Below are 18,089 nucleotides of genomic sequence, written 5' to 3' on the forward strand. Positions count from 1 at the left end.
GGTCCCGACTTCGAGTCTCGGTCTGGCACACAGTTTTAATATGCAAGGAAGTTTCATATCAGCGCACACTCCGCTGCAGAGTGAAAATCTCATTCTGGGAACAATATAACGAACTTATCAAGTATAACAACTACTGTGAATGAGCTCAAAGTGTTAAATTATGCTCCACCAGGCATAATTTCTAAGAAACAGGCAAATGTGCTAAAAGTAGATTTGAACTCGCATTAGGTGATGATCTTTCTACGAAACATTTATGAGCCCATGATTTAAACATTGCTGCTGCTGTTAATGACGGATTCACAAGCGATGAAATCAGTAGGTTAAGCAAGTTTAAGAAGAAAACAGTTTTGTTCGTTTGAACTAAAGTGATTACTTTGCAAAAGTGAACAAGTTCCTTGATAGTTCCGACTTCTGGCATCTACGAAACGATCAGACTGCAGCTTTCAGTGAACAAATAAAAATCACCGACAAACCATGTAAAAGTATTATGTCTGAAATCAACAGCCGTATGGTAATTAATACGAATCCCATGGTCCCTAGATTATATGGTTTAAGCAAATTAAATAAAAATAGTGTTCTGATACGCTCAGTAGTGTCATCCTTTTCTGCTCCATGTTACCTACAAGCGAAAGCGCTTCATTATATCATTGAAAAGAAGAACAGTGTGTGTAAAACAGAATTACTTTCGGTTTCAAAACAAGTATTATAGATAGTCTGATGGTCTAGTTATAGGTTCACCACTTAGTTCAATAATATCCGAAATTTTCATGGATAATTTTTGAACAAAACTTCTTGCACAAATAGCCGCTGAATTGTAAAGTTAAGTACTGATTCAGATGTGTCGATGATGTGCTGTGATTGCGCACCGGTGCCACTGGATAGTTAGATACATTACTACAGCATGTAAACTCACAACATAAGAAAATTCAGTTTACAGTGGAGCTGGGAGGCTGTTCTATAAATATCTTGGGCCTTACATAAAGACTTTGTTTACCCTTTTAGTTAATGTAATTATTGTAATTTTTTCCTATTTAGAAACTTCGTCATTTTTGTGTCTTCTGTACAAATAATATATCTGTAAGTCGTACATCACGTTTATCATTCTTTGAAACATTCAGTTGTCACCTGAAGATGGCCTGAGAAGCCATAAGCCGGTTCGTGATCAAATAAATATAATTTTGCAGAACATTAGATAATGTTTTCCTTTTAAATATTAATATATTTTCCTTTTACAATTTCAATTTATTTACAGTTTGCGATAAATATACGACTAAGTCGGCACCTTGCCTAACGTGTTCGATGTCTTAGCTGAAGAATTTTACTTGTTTTGTAGACTACGAACATCTTTTGTGTCATTTTGAAAGACTTTCATGTAGACAGGTATCACACGTTACGTGCCAAATTATACAAACTGTTGTCTGTAATCAAGTAACCTAACATATCAACATCTTCACCAAAGGCGTAATAATGTCGGGGAATCTAGCACTTGCTAATCTTATCTAGGACCCCAACATCTGTTCCATTTATACACAAGTGCCTACTTCGTCAGATCTCTGTCGAGAAACACACTACTCCCCAGCCTTTTGTTTTTAAGCGTGAATTTCATTTCCACACAGTTAGGTTTGCAGCGAAGCACACTATTAGGGCGAGAGCCTTGAGATAAGAAAGCAGCGTCGCTGGTGGCCCGTTACCCCAGTCCTCCTCGCGTATCTACGTCGCCCTTACACCAGGCCTGGCTGTTTTCCAAGACTGCGGTTCCCAGGCTTTGCTCCAGTGCAAATACGCACTTAATTAGAGCGACGCCGAGAAGCTACACTGCCTCTGTGTGCTGTGCAGTTATTATAACTTCAGGCTCCTGGAGTCTTTCAGCGACACAGTAAAATATAATGTTATTATGTCTTCAGTCATTTCTTAACAACGGCGTGTTTAAGTAGACCACTATACTGAAAGTAATTACATCTACTGGAAATTTACAACAGCCTCCGCAAGGGAAGTTTGGAAAGAAGATCACTTATATGTCCTCCTCACAGCTACTAATAAAAATTATTATCGGTTCCATCGAATCATGCCCGTGTGCACATTTTTAACATACATTCCTGTTACAGTTATAATTACTGAGTGAAATATAACTTTCAGGGAGAACTCATTTTTCACTACCGCCGTTTCTAATATCAACAATGAACCCTATAAGTACGTCACTTATCACCGGATGTGAGTAAACACCGCATCAGAAAATAGGGACATTATTTTCTTTTTTTTGCGCTTACAAATTTTTGTGGTTTACGTTATTTATAGCTACATACTATACGCACACCTCAAATGTTAAAATCAGTAATTAAAACACGGGGGAAAGGACTAGTAGGCGCATTTGACAAGGACAACGTATAGACACGTGATATCATTTCTGAATTACACATACTGCAATATGAAAAGTCACTGGCGGGACGCTGAAGACTAACCTCCTCCCCCCCCCCCCCCTACCCCACCCTCCAAAAACCACAGGGATGATATCATCCAGATCTTTGCCACGAGCTATTGTCTTAGTTTCGCTGAAACTTCATACTTGCATTCCGATGGCAAATAAGCGGAAAGGTACTACAACACAGCAACTTCTATTTTACCACGTTTTATTAGGTGGCTTCCTTCTCTGTCTGTTCAGTACAAACTTTGCGAGAGATGTTAAACTAAGACCTAGATATCTGAAATGTTACACTTAGCTCATTGTCAGAACTGGACGACAAAGCAATATCAGTCCGCATTCTTGAGTTTGGGGTTGGGTTCTCGGTTTATCATTGTCATTTCTCGATGCGCTAGAGACCTGCAACTTTCAGCATAATCCCGAACAGGATGACAATGCAATACTAACTCGGTTTCTTGTATGGCGTGTGGCAAGGTTTCTTTGTGCATCACTGTCATTTCGCCCTTTTCCTGCTGCAGTCGCCAATAATCTACGGGAAGAACAATTGTTCCTGAGACTGCACTTGAGAACGAATCTCCCTAATTTTTACGTTCACGGTCTTCTCGCGAGATATAAGTAGGAGAAAGAAATATATTGGCTTGGTCAGATGAAGCTAAACTGAAATAAACCTGAAATTTACCAAATGTCTCTGTTGTAATCTCATCAAATATTGCAATATATCACGCAGACAAGACCAAAAAGCAGAATATAGAGAATATAACTATTTAAACAACAATTAATTTTTAAAATACCATATTTTTTGTCGGACTAAAGAACATAAAATAATTTCTCCCAGCGACATAGTCCTGAGAATCTGTGATTGTGAATTTTTAATAGCTACGAAAATACTTGTAAGATACAAAACGAAGAATATGTGGTGCATGCAATACATAATTAATGCACAGATAATTCACCTCTTTACTGTCACACTACCTAATAACTTAGGCGACAATAGTTCATCTCATTACTATTATCTATTGCATGCATCCCATGTTTTTCGTTTTAAATTATGAAGTATTTTCATAGCTATTAAAAATTAACAATCAAAGATTTTCAGGATTTATCTGTATGTAGGAATCTACATGGTGCAATGAGAAATTATTTTATAATTTTTAGTCCGATTTATATGCGTGATATATGAAAAATTAATTTTAAGTTAACCATTTGACACAACAAAATAAAAAAATTAATTTTTCATTTTTTCGCAGAATTGATGTTTATCGTCATAGTAAGCAATAGATACAGGAATAGATTGGCAAAAAGTAAACAATCAATTGTTTTAAGTTGTGGTTTCACTTTGGGATGTACACTTGCCATTTCATGAGATACATTTGCAAAAAATTTCGCATGTCGACTAGACACAATCACACATCTTGTAACATCCATGAACTCATAATGCCTAAAAGAAACTATGGTCGTAAATAACAAGCAAAAACAGACCTAAAATTTAACAAATTTATATCAAAGATCAAATTTACGTTTCAATAATTCTAGATATACTTACTTTCACTGTCAATGATCGCCTCAATATGATCACTATAAAAAAAGCACAATCTCCTACAACCACGTAGCAAAATCTCCGGTCCGATTATTGCTTTGAACGCTGTAAGTGACTGCTATAATGCATTGCATTCGTATAAGTACCTCGGTGCACCAACAGATGTCTCTGTCTTGCAACATCATCGGTGGTTTCATGCGAAATGCACTAGTACTCAAAGGGTTAATTAATTATTGGCAAATATGAGTATGTAAGTATTGTTTATTCTAAACTGAGTACCAAAAAGTCTTGGGAAGACTGTACGACACGAATCGGTCGACGGCTGTTGAAGCAAAAGGCATGCATTTATCTCCGAATTGTGATGGTAGAAATAGTCTCATCACTTCCCATCTGATTCGTAGAAAACCAACATATCGTTCCCTATGTCTCTGTGAAGACGACCTGACGTCCGTTCGTCAAACACTTATGGTCGTCCTGGGCGGTGGCTTACCGGTGAAAACATTCTGTATGCAATAATGAAGATCTACAGAAAATATTATCGATCACGAAAACCTGAATTCTTGTGAAATCTTCGGTGAACCTCTACTATGACCCACGCGTCTTCGACCAATTGTCACAACGTCCAGCATCTATCCCCAACATTGGGGTGTCATATACGCTACGCCTTTAAACGAGAAAATGTTTTTGGTACTCTGTTTAATTTCAAGCAGATGTCTAGCCTTTCATCAAACAATACCTCATTTATGACTCTTGTGAATCTGCAGCACACAGCTGTTAGGTACTTGTGCATGTGTGGTGCTCAGATTTTAGTAATCTGTGGTAATGTCTTACGGGACAAAACTGATGAGGTCATCGGTCCCCTAAGCTTACGCACTACTTAATCTAACTGATAAAAAATTTTCCTTTTGAAATTCAGTCTTGAAAAGAAACATTTTTTAAAAATTTTTTATCGCTCTTCTAAAAATGTTAATTAAAATTAATCTAACTTAAACTAACTTCCGACAAGGGTGTCACACACACTCTTTCCCAAGGAAGGAGTCGAACCTCGGACAGGGGGAACCGCGCGGACAACGACAAGACGCCTTAACCGCGTGGCCACCCCGCGCGGCGTGTTTAGGTTATTCACCTTCAAATATAGACTGTACACGAATGAAGACTTCATAGAGAAATGATCTCGACAGATGATAGAACAGACACACCTCCGTATAATTATAATAAGGGGCCCACATGCCATTCTCATTCCTAAACACAGAGTTTATACATTCGAGGCAATACGTGGCGCAGAAAATTTACAATAATTAAAACATCTTATATTAGCTTATATCCCCACTACATCTACTTGAAATGTTATGATGTGATGCAGTGAGTATGTGAATAAAATCTTCGTACTGACACATTTTCTTTTCATATATTTCAATTACTTACGTGTGAAAAATGATTGCGCGACGCATTCTAATTGTCGCAGTGAAGATAACACATATTGAGCTAGACTTTTCATTGTTTCCCAAGTATCTTATATTACCTCTGACTTGTCGTGGTCTTCTATCGAGTATCGAACAGCAGTAAGCAGTCACTTTTGCTGGTCCGCTTCTTGCCCATACTGGCAGCAATATGGAGTCGGTGGCATTATGTTGAACGATACAGTTATGAATTGACTTTAAATAGTTGAAGAATGGAAGCCACAAATTGGAACCAGACATTGTGTACACACACAGCACAGGAATTACTCCTATGCCACTGAACTGGTAATCACATTTTGTCAAGGCTGCTTTGACTATGCTGCAGAATTTTCACTGGAAAATCTTTACACGTCCTGCATACAGTCCCGAAACCTCCCTACACGATTTCCATATTTTTAGAGCCCTGAAGAAATAAATTCGTTATCGTCAATTTGCTTTGGACGAAGAGGTGCACACCCGGGTACAATCGTCGTTCTGTAGGAAATCGCGAACTTTTTTCCATGAAGCCGTTGACCGTCTTGTCTCACAGTGGGATATTAACAGCTATGGAGATTATTTTTGACATAATAAACAGTTTACTTACTTTTTTTTGTCTGTCTCGTTTGTGTGCGACTGCCATTTATAGCACTGCAGCCAACTAATCCGGATCCATCAATAATCCTTCCCAAATAAATCCGCGGAGAATTGTGTCGTGTCATTGGTCTCGCGAGCCGCACATAGCCAAGAATCCGTGTTATTAGTCGGCCGCAAGTGTTCGCGCGACGCCTCAGAACTCCGACGAATGTACGAAAGGAAAGATTAGAAACAAAAAATAACTTACGTAATCCTTTTTGTTGAAGTTGATAACTGAAACTTTGACTAACTTTCGTATGCTGTAAACAATAACGGTCCTGCAACAGTGCCTTGAGGTACTGCCGAAATCGTCCTTACATCTACCGATTTCGTCCCATATAGGGGACGAGGGCAGAATCAGCTACTCCAGTGGACTTGAATGGACAGTAAGTATTAAGGAGCGAGGTAACAGTCTCTCGCGCGTTATCGATCGTGGAGAGGGCCCCACAGCGCGTCGTTCCGGTGGGCAGGGCTTCCGTTTGGCGGCGTCGCGAGGCGCCGTTCTGTGGCCAGAAAAGGACGACGAGCTGATCCTGCCTCTGGCCAGTGTCCTTCGTTTCGCTTTCCTCTCTGTCCCTTCCTCCGCCGCGACCTCGAGGCCTGATCCATAAATTCCTTATCCGGGCGGCCGGGCGGTCGGCGGGCGACGGACATCTCTCGCTATATTGAACCGCGGGCCGCGAGGTGTGACGGAGGGAGAGTGTACATCCTCCCTTAATAAACTCACATGACCGGGGGGCGGCGCGAGCGGCGGGGGCGGGCGGGCGCCGGCGAGAGGAATGCCGCCCCTCGGACCCCACGCGAGCCAGCCGACCGGCAAACCCACCCCGGGGAAATTCTGATCAAATATTCCGCCGGCGGCCGCCGGCTGGGGTGCTCCCGCGCTCTCTGTATTGCCCTCCGCTCTGTCCCGGTCCTCGCAAAGAATCGAGCGATCGCCTAAACGCTACTCTTCGTCCACGGTCAATACAGCGTGTGCGCTATTACAGCGGCAGAGATTCGCGTGATTCACGACCATCCTTCTCCAAAACATCCCTCGCTCTTCCCTCTCTCTCTCTCTCTCTCTCTCTCTCTCTCTCTCTCTCACACACACACACACACACACACACACACACACACACACACACACACACACACACACACATTTATTCATGTGACACACGCAACACGCCCCTGCGTCGTCGTCAAATGCTTTGAACGGACACTCACTCTCTGTTGGCATTCCCGGCCATTGATTGGCATTCTGTGGTGTCTGTGGCAGTCACATCGACGCCAACGTGTACCCGTAGAGTACCTGGTGAAAGGTCACAGAAAACAGCGATTCTCAAACCCATACTTCTTCAGCCCCTGGAATCACGTTGTGGGGAGCTACTGGATATTATTATTATTATTTTCGTAGTTGCTGAAGCGAGGCTGACTACTAGACACTGTCTGGCAGGAAAGGTGAATGATACACAGCAGAACGGGAATGAGAGGACTGGGGTGATTGTGTGCAATATATTTTACAATAATTATGCATTGAATTCTACAACAGAAAACCAAATGTAACTATAGGGTTCCAGAGACCTTTTCAAATCTCAAAAAGCTATGATGTATGTATGCATACTAAGGGAGACGAATGAAAATTTTTACCAAAGCTGGGACACGAACCTGGGTCTGCTTACTAGGCAGAAGCGCAAACCATTAGGGCCATGCCGCACTGGGATGCCACGGCATCTCTGCTGGCAGTACGCGGTCTGCCGGTGCGGCTACCAGCAGGGACGCCACACGGGGGACTCCTTCAGTCTGCGCTCAGTGTCGGAACGGACGTAGAGGAACTAGTAGCTGTGCTTTGTGTGCGTCGCCGACAGAGAAAGAGAATGCAGAGAAAGAAGAATTTCTGGGCACAACCCTTCATTGCTGATCGTGATGAAACGGATTACTTCATACAGTATACAATGATTTGACGGGTCATATACAATATGTACAACAACCAAGAGGGAATAATAAGAGTGGACGATCAAGAAAGAAGTGCTCGTATTAAGAAGGGTGTAAGACATGGCTGTAGCCTTTAGCCCCTGCTCTTCAATCTGTACATCGATGAAGCAATGATGGAAATAAAAGAAAGGTTCAGGAGTGGAATTAAAATACAAGGTGAAAGGATATCAATGATACGATTCGCTGAAGACATTGCTATTCTTAGTGAAAGTGAAGAAGAATTAAATGATCTGCTGAACGGAATGAACAGTCTAATGAGTACACAGTATGGTTTGAGAGTAAATCGGAGAAAGACGAGGGTAATGAGAAGTAGTAGAAATGAGAACAGCGAGAAACTTAACATCAGGATTGATGGTCACGAAGTCAATGAAGTTAAGGAATTCTGCTACCTAGGCAGTAAAATAACCAATGACGGACGGAGCAAGGAGGACATCAAAAGCAGACTCGCTATGGCAAAAAAGGCATTTCTGGCCAAGAGAAGCCTACTAATATCAAATACCGGCCTTAATTTGAGGAAGAAATTTCTGAGGATGTACGTCTGGAGTACAGCATTGTATGGTAGTGAAACATGGACTGCGGGAAAACCGGAACAGAAGAGAATCGAAGCATTTGAGATGTGGTGCTATAGACGAATGTTGAAAATTAGGTGGACTGGTAAGGTAAGGAATGAGGAGGTTCTACGCAGAATCGGAGAGGAAAGGAATATGTGGAAAACACTGATAAGGAGAAGGGACAGGATGATAGGACATCTGCTAAGACATGAGGGGATGACTTCCATGGTACTAGAGGGAGCTGTAGAGAGCAAAAACTGTAGAGGAAGACAGAGATTGGAATAGGTAGGTAGGTAGGTAGTTAGTGTTTAACGTCCCGTCGACAACGAGGTCATTAGAGACGGAGCGCAAGCTCGGGTTAGGGAAGGATTGGGAAGGAAAATCGGCCGTGCCCTTTCAAAGGAACCATCCCGGCATTTGCCTGAAACGATTTAGGGAAATCACGGAAAACCTAAATCAGGATGGTTGGAGACGGGATTGAACCGTCGTCCTCCCGAATGCGAGTCCAGTGTGCTAACCACTGCGCCACCTCGCTCGGTAGATTGGAATACGTCAAGCAAATAATTGAGGACGTAGGTTGCAAGTGCTACTCTGAGATGAAGAGGTTAGCACAGGAAAGGAATTCGTGGTGGGCCGCATCAAACCAGTCAGTAGACTGATGACCAAAAAAAAAAAAAAAAAAAAAACAATGATCTAAGAAATTACAGTGATACATTTTTTAATTACGTGAGAATGTCAGTATGTTCATTCCACGAATTAGTGGAGATATGTTTAGATGAAGTGAAGAAAAATACCTATTCAATTTTGATGCACACATGCAAACTTGATAATGTGGACGCGAGTAAACATCGAAAAGTGATGAATACAGAAAAATTAACTTTCGCAAGAGGCTCTGTATTGTTGGTTTTTGTGTCCATTATAGCTCAGCTTTTAATATTTCACAGAAAAGTCGTTTACTTTCATGTGGCATTTTACCTTATATAAAAGAAAACTAGTCATACGAATCGCTTGTCGTACTCATTGTTGCCTAATTTATTACAGGTATCTAGCGACTGGCTGTTCTTTCATGGAACTGCATTATGGATATCGTATCGCGCACACAACATTCACAGAAATTGTTCGAGAAGTGTGTATCCTGTTATGGCAGAAACTGTATGCAAGTAAAGCTATGCCGACAACAGAAGAATGGTTAAAAATAGCAAATACCTTCGAAAAGAATGCCAACTTTCCTCACTGCATTGGAGCAATTGATGGCAAATATGTACGAGTGATTAAGCCCGCTCACTCAGGTTCCTTGTACTACAACTACAAAAATTACTTTTCCATTGTTTTGCTCGCTGTGTGCGATGCTAACTATAACTTTACTTTCGTAGACGTCGGAGCTTATGGAAAAAGTAATGATTCGGCAATTTTCAAAGACAGTTTGTTTTACAGTAAACTAATGAAGAATTCCCCGTAAGCCGCCACGTGTTTCACTGGCAGCGCCGCCAGCAGAGGCTCCGAGCGGCGGATCTTCTGGCAGCATCGCCAGCGTCATGTGGATGCCAGGTGCCGGAGGCCCCATTGAGCCCGATGTTTTGTATCGGGCGTCTCTGCCAGCAGAGATGTCGTGGCATCCCAGTGCGGCAGGGCCCTTACGCCACCATGGCACACTGACTGCACGGGCTACCCTCGCATGCTTCCCTCCCCAATCCAAATTCCCATTCACGCCTCAGCCCACTTGGTATTCCACCTAAAATCTAAAATTATTTCATTAGCTCTCCAAGCACCTCAGCATCTTACGAATTGGTGGAGGCTCGGCTCTGAGCACTATGGGACTTAACATCTGTGGTCATCAGTCCCCTAGAACTTAGAACTACTTAAACCTAACTAACCTAAGGACATCACACACATCCATGCCCGAGGCAGGATTCCAACCTGCGACCTAGCAGTCGCGCGGACGAATTGGTGGATCTTGCCTGAAATCCAGGCATACGTTCTTTCATCAAATGGAACTACGTGATTCCCGATATCTTTTCAAGTTTCAAACATCTATGATGTATATATGCGACTCAAGCGATATATTTACGACAGCCGTCTTATTCGCTCCAAACTAAGAATCACTGATCGAAAAGTGTGGCTGGTTGCAATTTTTCCTTCAGTCATGTTTATGAAAACAGCCACGTGGATAGGCTAATGAAAATATTCAGAAAATCAAAATTAGCTGTGTAAGATTTAAAATTCAAAATATGGACTACAGAATACAGACGAGGACTTGCCTTCCATGACAGTAACATAACCTTATGCACAAGTTCAGTTATATCAACAGCTTATATGTTATAAAAAACAACAGAAAGGACACGAACAAGATTTTACCAGTAGAACATCAAGCCAAAGAAGGCTACACTAACTAGTGACTGTGGAGACAGAACGGAACAGACTTAGATTATTTCGAGTAACAACTGACCGGAATAACGTATAACTGTCACGGGAGGAACCTCACAACACTACACGGCTGCTGTACCGAGACGTAGAGCCAACGGCCTTACCGCAGTAGCAGCTCCGGTTCCCATCAAATCTCCGAAGTTAAGCACTGTCGGGCTTCGCTAGCAGTTAGATGGGTGACCGTCCGGATCTACCGATATCTGTTGGCAATGGGGTGCACTCACCTCTTGTGAGGCCAATTGAGTAGCTACTTGATTCAGTAGCGGCTATGGTCACGGATACTGGCAACGGCCGGGAGAGTGGTGTGCTGACCACATGATCCTCCATATCCATCCGCATCCAGTGGCGTCTATCGGCTGTGAGGATAACGCAGCGGTCTTGTGGGACCAATTGAGGAGTTACTTGATTGAGAAGTAGCGGCTATGGTCACGAAAACTGGCAACGGCCGAGAGCGGTGTGCTGATCACATGCGCCTCCTTATCGAAAAAAAATGGTTCAAATGGCTCTGAGCATTATGGGACTCAACTGCTGTGGTCATAAGTTCCCGAGAACTTAGAACTACTTAAACCTAACTAACCTAAGGACATCAAACACATCCATGCCCGAGGCAGGATTCGAACCTGCGACCGTAGTGGTCGTGCGGTTCCAGACTGTAGCGCCTTTAACCGCTCGGCCACTCCGGCCGGCACGCATCCTTATCGCTCCACATCCAGTGACGCCTATCGGCTGTGAGGATGACGCGGAGGTCGGTCGGCTCTGTTGAATCTTCCGCGGCGTGTTCGAACGGACTGAGTATGGTGACATCGATGTAGGAGAGATCTGTTTCACAGTATCAAAGATGAAGAAGCGCTCACAGCTCTTAAGGTACGAATTTTAGAGCCCATATTTAGTAGACATTTTGATCCATACTTCCACCTCTGAAAGTTGCCTATCCTACAGTCTCAGAAACAACAGTAACGGTATATGTATTCCACCGTTAGAGGTACCAGAACGATTTTCGCTTCTAAATTTCGACTCGGCCATTTCAGGACCAGGATCCCTTACCACACACTTATATGTTTGCCCTTCTCCATCATCCACGGGAGTTTTTATCATCATAACAGAATCATCCTGTGAGGCTAGAAGCTCCAGAAAATTTAGTAGCTTATAACACCATGAGACCTTTCATTCGTACATGACAGGTGCAGCTGGAAATCGACGTAGCTGTTGTGCTTCCAATAATTAAGAACGGTGAGAAGGGGGAGGGGGAAGGGGAGCAGGTGGTTCTCGAGGTTCTTCTGGCAACTCCCTTCTCGCCTTCAAGTCGTAATCTCACTGCTGACATTTAATTAACTCCCAGATTGGCGGCGCCGGTGTCGGAAGAAACGCGCCCCGTATTCGCCTTCCCAAGTTTTCTTGCCGCCGGAGCACAAAGTGTGAAATGCGCGTAGATAGAGGAAGGGGCGGCCGGAACATCTTCCGCCCCGGCGTGCCAGCTCCCACGAGGCCACACCAGCCACTGCCTCTCCCGACCGCTCCCCTCGCGTTCTCCGTTCACTCGCGCGAGCCGCCGGACGCGAGCGATGAGGCATCGGCGCCAGTAATCATTAGCCGCTCGAGTGACCCAGTTAATGATTAGTGCCGCTCCGGGCCGAGCAGAGCGCTGTCACTGAGCCATTGTCGGACGGCCAGGTCTCGTCTCATAGCGGTGCGAACACAATTACGCGCGCACGTAGCGGTCGCGGCGGCCGGACGCTATCGCCCGCAGCCATCCGATCGTCTATCGGACGTCCGCGCCCTCGATAAGCAACCGTCACTCTTTTCCTCCCCCAAACGCGCCCACCCCACCCCCACTCCTCCCCATATTTTTTTCGCCCTGGAGCGTGGCGAGATGAAAGAGCGGAGATAGCGCCCATGCAGCAACAGCAGCAGCAGTCTCCCTCCCCCCCTCCCCCCCCCCCCCCCGCAACTTCAGCTGGCCTCGGTTCCCTCCTCCCACCTTGGACGCGTCCATTGTCATGTATGGGAAAGTGGGTTTTATCTCCGGGAGCGTTTATTTTGTGGAACGCTGGAACGTCCCCGCCGCCGCGGACAATGCTCCTGCGACCCGCTCCTGACCGGTCCACGTGCGTCGCACGGACCACTGGCTGCGGAGAATGGGTGTAGCGCACTGCAGGCCGTCGTTGTAATAGAACTAGGCGGTAGGAGTGCCACGCGTCAGTAGCTACTCGAGGACGGCGTATGTTAATAATGTTGGTGGTACAACTTAATTAGGACTCCTCCCTGTGACCGAACGATTGTGTGGAGCTCAACTCGCGCCCTTCGCCGAGTAAGATCGCAACGCTGTTTCTGCATTCGACCGTCGAATTCGAGTGGAATTCACAGACGATCGCCGAAATCCAAAACGGCTCAAATCTCTCGCCTGAAGAAAGGTCACAAAGAGAAGTAACCCGCTACTATGCGATTACAGGATTAGTAATGAGCACCTGAAGTTCGACACACGTTATAACTACACAACATGACAAAAAAAGCGAAGCACGCTTAAGATATGGTCGGATGGCAATGTAACCGTACATCATCTGGGCAGGTGCGTAAATGTTTACAGCTGCTTCTCCATGAGATAGGAAGAATGGCGAACAAAATGCGTTAGTGTATTTCGTGTTTAGTACTGTTACGAGACCTGTTAGGGTTTAGCTGCCCCTACTGATGTGTTTTGCGCAACCCGCAATGCCTTCAGATACCACACGCAAGGTTTTCATATTCTCTCACACTCTCCCTCTCTTTCCAAGCATTAATCCCGACTTCTGGGGTCTGCTGTTACGATTAACCGGATTTGGCGTGCCGCGCGGGATTAGCCGAGCGGTCTTAGGCGCTACAGTCATGTACTGTGCGGCTGGTCCCGGCGGAGGTTCGAGTCCTCCCTCGGGCATGGTTGTGTGTGTTTGTCCTGAGGATAATTTAGGTTAAGTAGTGTGTAAGCTTAGACACTTAGCAGTTAAGTCCCATTTTTGGATTTGGCGTGTTAATTTGAAGGAGTGGCCGTATTCCCTTCCAGTCACCGCCCCATACCCCCTCTTCCCCCCTCCCCCGGGGATGGAATGTGTGTACCCCAACTGTCTGCATCTAGTGTAATCCATGGAATATTGTGAACGTGTGTCAAATGTCTGTGAGTCGTGTAATTGAGGCGGAACGTGGGGACCAGCTCAGTATTCACCTAGCAGGATGTGTAAAACCACCTAAAAACCACATCCAGGCTGGCCGGCACACCGGTCCGTCGGGCAGATTCGATCCGGGGCCGGCGTGCCTACCCGAGTCAGGAAGCAGCGCATTAGCGCTCTCGGCTACCCTGGCGGCTTTTCATATTTTCTCACTCGTTACACGCAAAATATCAGTACTACAGAAAAAATGAACAGGACCCTTTTGTTGAAAATTTAATGTAGTGAAATTGTTGTTCTGAGATATGTTTTCGATAGCGACCGTAGTTTTCGAGTTGTTCAAGAAAAACGTACCGAAGTTGTAAGTGGGCTGTTTAGGCTTTTATATTGGTAACGCCACGTAGCGCTCTGTATGAAAATCACTGCCTGTGGTGTGTGCAGTCTGTGGCTAGTTTGCATTGTTGTCTACCATTGTAGTGTTGGGCAGCTGGATGTGAACAGCGCGTATCGTTCCGCAGTTGGAGGTGAGCCGCCAGCAGTGGTGTATGTGGAGAGAGAGATGGCGGAGTTGTGAGAGCGGATGATCTGGACAGAGACAGTAAATTTGTAAGACTGGATGTCATGACCTGATATATATAATATGACTTTTGAACAATATTAAGGTAAATACATTGTTTTTTCTCTATCAAAATCTTTCATTTGCTAACTGTGCCTATCAGTAGTTAGCGACTTCAGTAGTTTGAATCTTTTATTTAGCTGGCAGTAGTGGCGCTCGCTGTATTACAGTAGCTTGAGTAACGAAGATTTTGTGAGGTAAGTGATTTGTGAAAGGTATAGTTTAATGTTAGTCAGGGTCATTCTTTTGTAGGGATTATTGAAAGTCAGATTTCGTTGCGCTAAAAATATTGTGTCTCAGTTTAAGCACAGTCATGTACAATTTCTCTACGGGGACGTTTCAAAGTGACCTTCAAACACGTTTTTCTTGAACAAGTCGAAAACCGTTGCCTCCAGCGAAAATGTATCACAGTACCAAATTTCACTTCATTGAATTTTCTACATAAAGATGCTGTTAATTTTTTCTGTATGGCTAATAGTTTGCGCATAGTGAGCAAGAGAATATTAAAACCTCATGCTTGGTTTCTGATGGTGTTTCATGTTGTATAGGGGTAGCTGAATCAACCTATATAAGGGGCGTGAACAGCGTCAGAAGCTGAGTGGTTACTGTTAAGGACACGAAGATTACACGTGCCAGTATGGAACAGCGTTATCAGCACGTGACAGAGTTTGAAAGAGACATCTTTGTGGGCCTTCATTTGGACGGCTGATGGTACCGTGCAATACCCAGATTTGTGGGTCATTCTGATGTGACAGTGGGGCTGCATGGGAACGTAGGGGAAGATATACCAGTTGTTAAGGTTTCGGTCGACCACGTCTGACCACTATAAGGGAGGATCGCAGTATTGTTCACCAAGCAAATTATAGCCCCTTTGCACTTGTACTTGTCATCCGAGAACATGTAATGGACTCATTCTGTGCCTTGCAGAAAACAGATATCCAACACTCGTAAATTTATACAATAATTTTATTTCCCTACCAGTTCTGGTGCCTCACTGGCACCGTCTACAGGCCACTATATACAAAATGATATAAGCCACCCTGCTGTATCAAACTGATTTCTGTGGACACCTTCAGAACAGACGTGGACACATGACACATCTTAGGACATTCTGTGTCGTCCAGCACCATTGGTTGGAGATTCGCAGCAGTTGACATAGGGAATTACCTCTCCATGGGTAGGTTGCCGTTAACACAACACAAACGGCTGCATTTGGAGCAGTAAAAGTGAGCGAGAAACTTGGACTTCTGATGAATGGCGTCAGCTATGAATGGCGCTTTTGCATTACCCCGCATGAACGTCGTCCTGGGGAAAGGTCCCATTCTTCGAATATCTTGGAGAGGCAGAGCAGTGTTATTCCTGGCGTCATGAGGTGGGGGAGCCATCTGGTATGACTTCAGGTCACAGCAGGTAGTAACTGAAGAAACTCTGACAGCGGTACTTCATGGACATGCTTTTTCCTCATGTGGCACCTCTCACACGGAAATATCGTGTTGCAATTTTTCAACAGGACAATGCTCGTCCACAGACGGCACGTGTCTGTGATATGATGAGGTATTCCAGTGGCCAACAACATCCCCTGATCTGTCCCCGATAGAAAATTTATCGCAACAGTTCGGACGTAACTCCGTCCCAATGGCAGTATCGTGGATATCAAGGACCAGTTACAACAGCTGAAGGTCAGTTTGCTACAGAAGAGGATGCAGCGGCTTCGTGAAAAACTTACTCATTGAATCAGTGCATACATCCTTGCCATACGGGGTGCAACCTCATGGTGATATATGGACTCATACTGCCAAGTTCTTTCTAAATTTGACTCCATTCTGTAGTCACTGAAATAACATCGCAAAAACTATCAACCAATGCAGTATCGTGTTCGTTTCCTTCTCCCACTCAGAGTGCTTTCTTTTTCTTTTCTTCTTTTTTATGGCAGTGTATTTGGGAGTAACAGTACGTAGAGATCGTAAGTGAGACGTCTATAAGGATTATATTCATTAAATGGAAGGCTTCCACTCTTTGATAGGGAAATGAGAAAAAACAATAGTTTACAAAAGAGATCGCATACAAAATAGTAACACAGTGCATACTTCATTAAAGCTCAATTGTATGTGACCCATACATGTTTGGAGTAACAGATGACACCGAGCGTATGCGAAGAAGAGCAACGCAAATCGTCCTAAGATTGTTCGACTGGTAGTATTTCTCAATCAAAGCAGCAACATTACAAGTAGTGGCGTACCATGCAGGAAAAAGTGTCAGTCATCTAGGTGTCGATCTCTAATGATCCACTACTGTTGTAGTTCTTATTTTATTATTACGAAATTAATTTAGAGCTGGAACAGTTGAGCTATTATACACTCCTGGAAATGGAAAAAAGAACACATTGACACCGGTGTGTCAGACCCACCATACTTGCTCCGGTCACTGCGAGAGGGCTGTACAAGCAATGATCACACGCACGGCACAGCGGACACACCAGGAACCGCGGTGTTGGCCGTCGAATGGCGCTAGCTGCGCAGCATTTGTGCACCGCCGCCGTCAGTGTCAGCCAGTTTGCCGTGGCATACGGAGCTCCATCGCAGTCTTTAACACTGGTAGCATGCCGCGACAGCGTGGACGTGAACCGTATGCGCAGTTGACGGACTTTGAGCGAGGGCGTATAGTGGGCGTGCGGGAGGCCGGGTGGACGTACCGCCGAATTGCTCAACACGTGGGGCGTGAGGTCTCCACAGTACATCGATGTTGTCGCCAGTGGTCGGCGGAAGATGCACGTGCCCGTCGACCTGGGACCGGACCGCAGCGACGCACGGATGCACGCCAAGATCGTAGGATCCTACGCAGTGCCGTAGGGGACCGCACCGCCACTTCCCAGCAAATTAGGGACACTGTTGCTCCTGGGGTATCGGCGAGGACCATTCGCAACCGTCTCCATGAAGCTGGGCTACGGTGCCGCACACCGTTAGGCCGTCTTCCGCTCACGCCCCAACATCGTGCAGCCCGCCTCCAGTGGTGTCGCGACAGGCGTGAATGGAGGGACGAATGGAGACGTGTCGTCTTCAGCGATGAGAGTCGCTTCTGCCTTGGTGCCAATGATGGTCGTATGCGTGTTTGGCGCCGTGCAGGTGAGCGCCACAATCAGGACTGCATACGACCGAGGCACACAGGGCCAACACCCGGCATCATGGTGTGGGGAGCGATCTCCTACACTGGCCGTACACCACTGGTGATCGTCGAGGGGACACTGAATAGTGCACGGTACATCCAAACCGTCATCGAACCCATCGTTCTACCATTCCTAGACCGGCAAGGGAACTTGCTGTTCCAACAGGACAATGCACGTCCGCATGTATCCCGTGCCA

This window comes from Schistocerca americana, chromosome 3, assembly GCF_021461395.2.
Source record: "Schistocerca americana isolate TAMUIC-IGC-003095 chromosome 3, iqSchAmer2.1, whole genome shotgun sequence".
Classification (NCBI taxonomy): domain Eukaryota; kingdom Metazoa; phylum Arthropoda; class Insecta; order Orthoptera; family Acrididae; genus Schistocerca; species Schistocerca americana.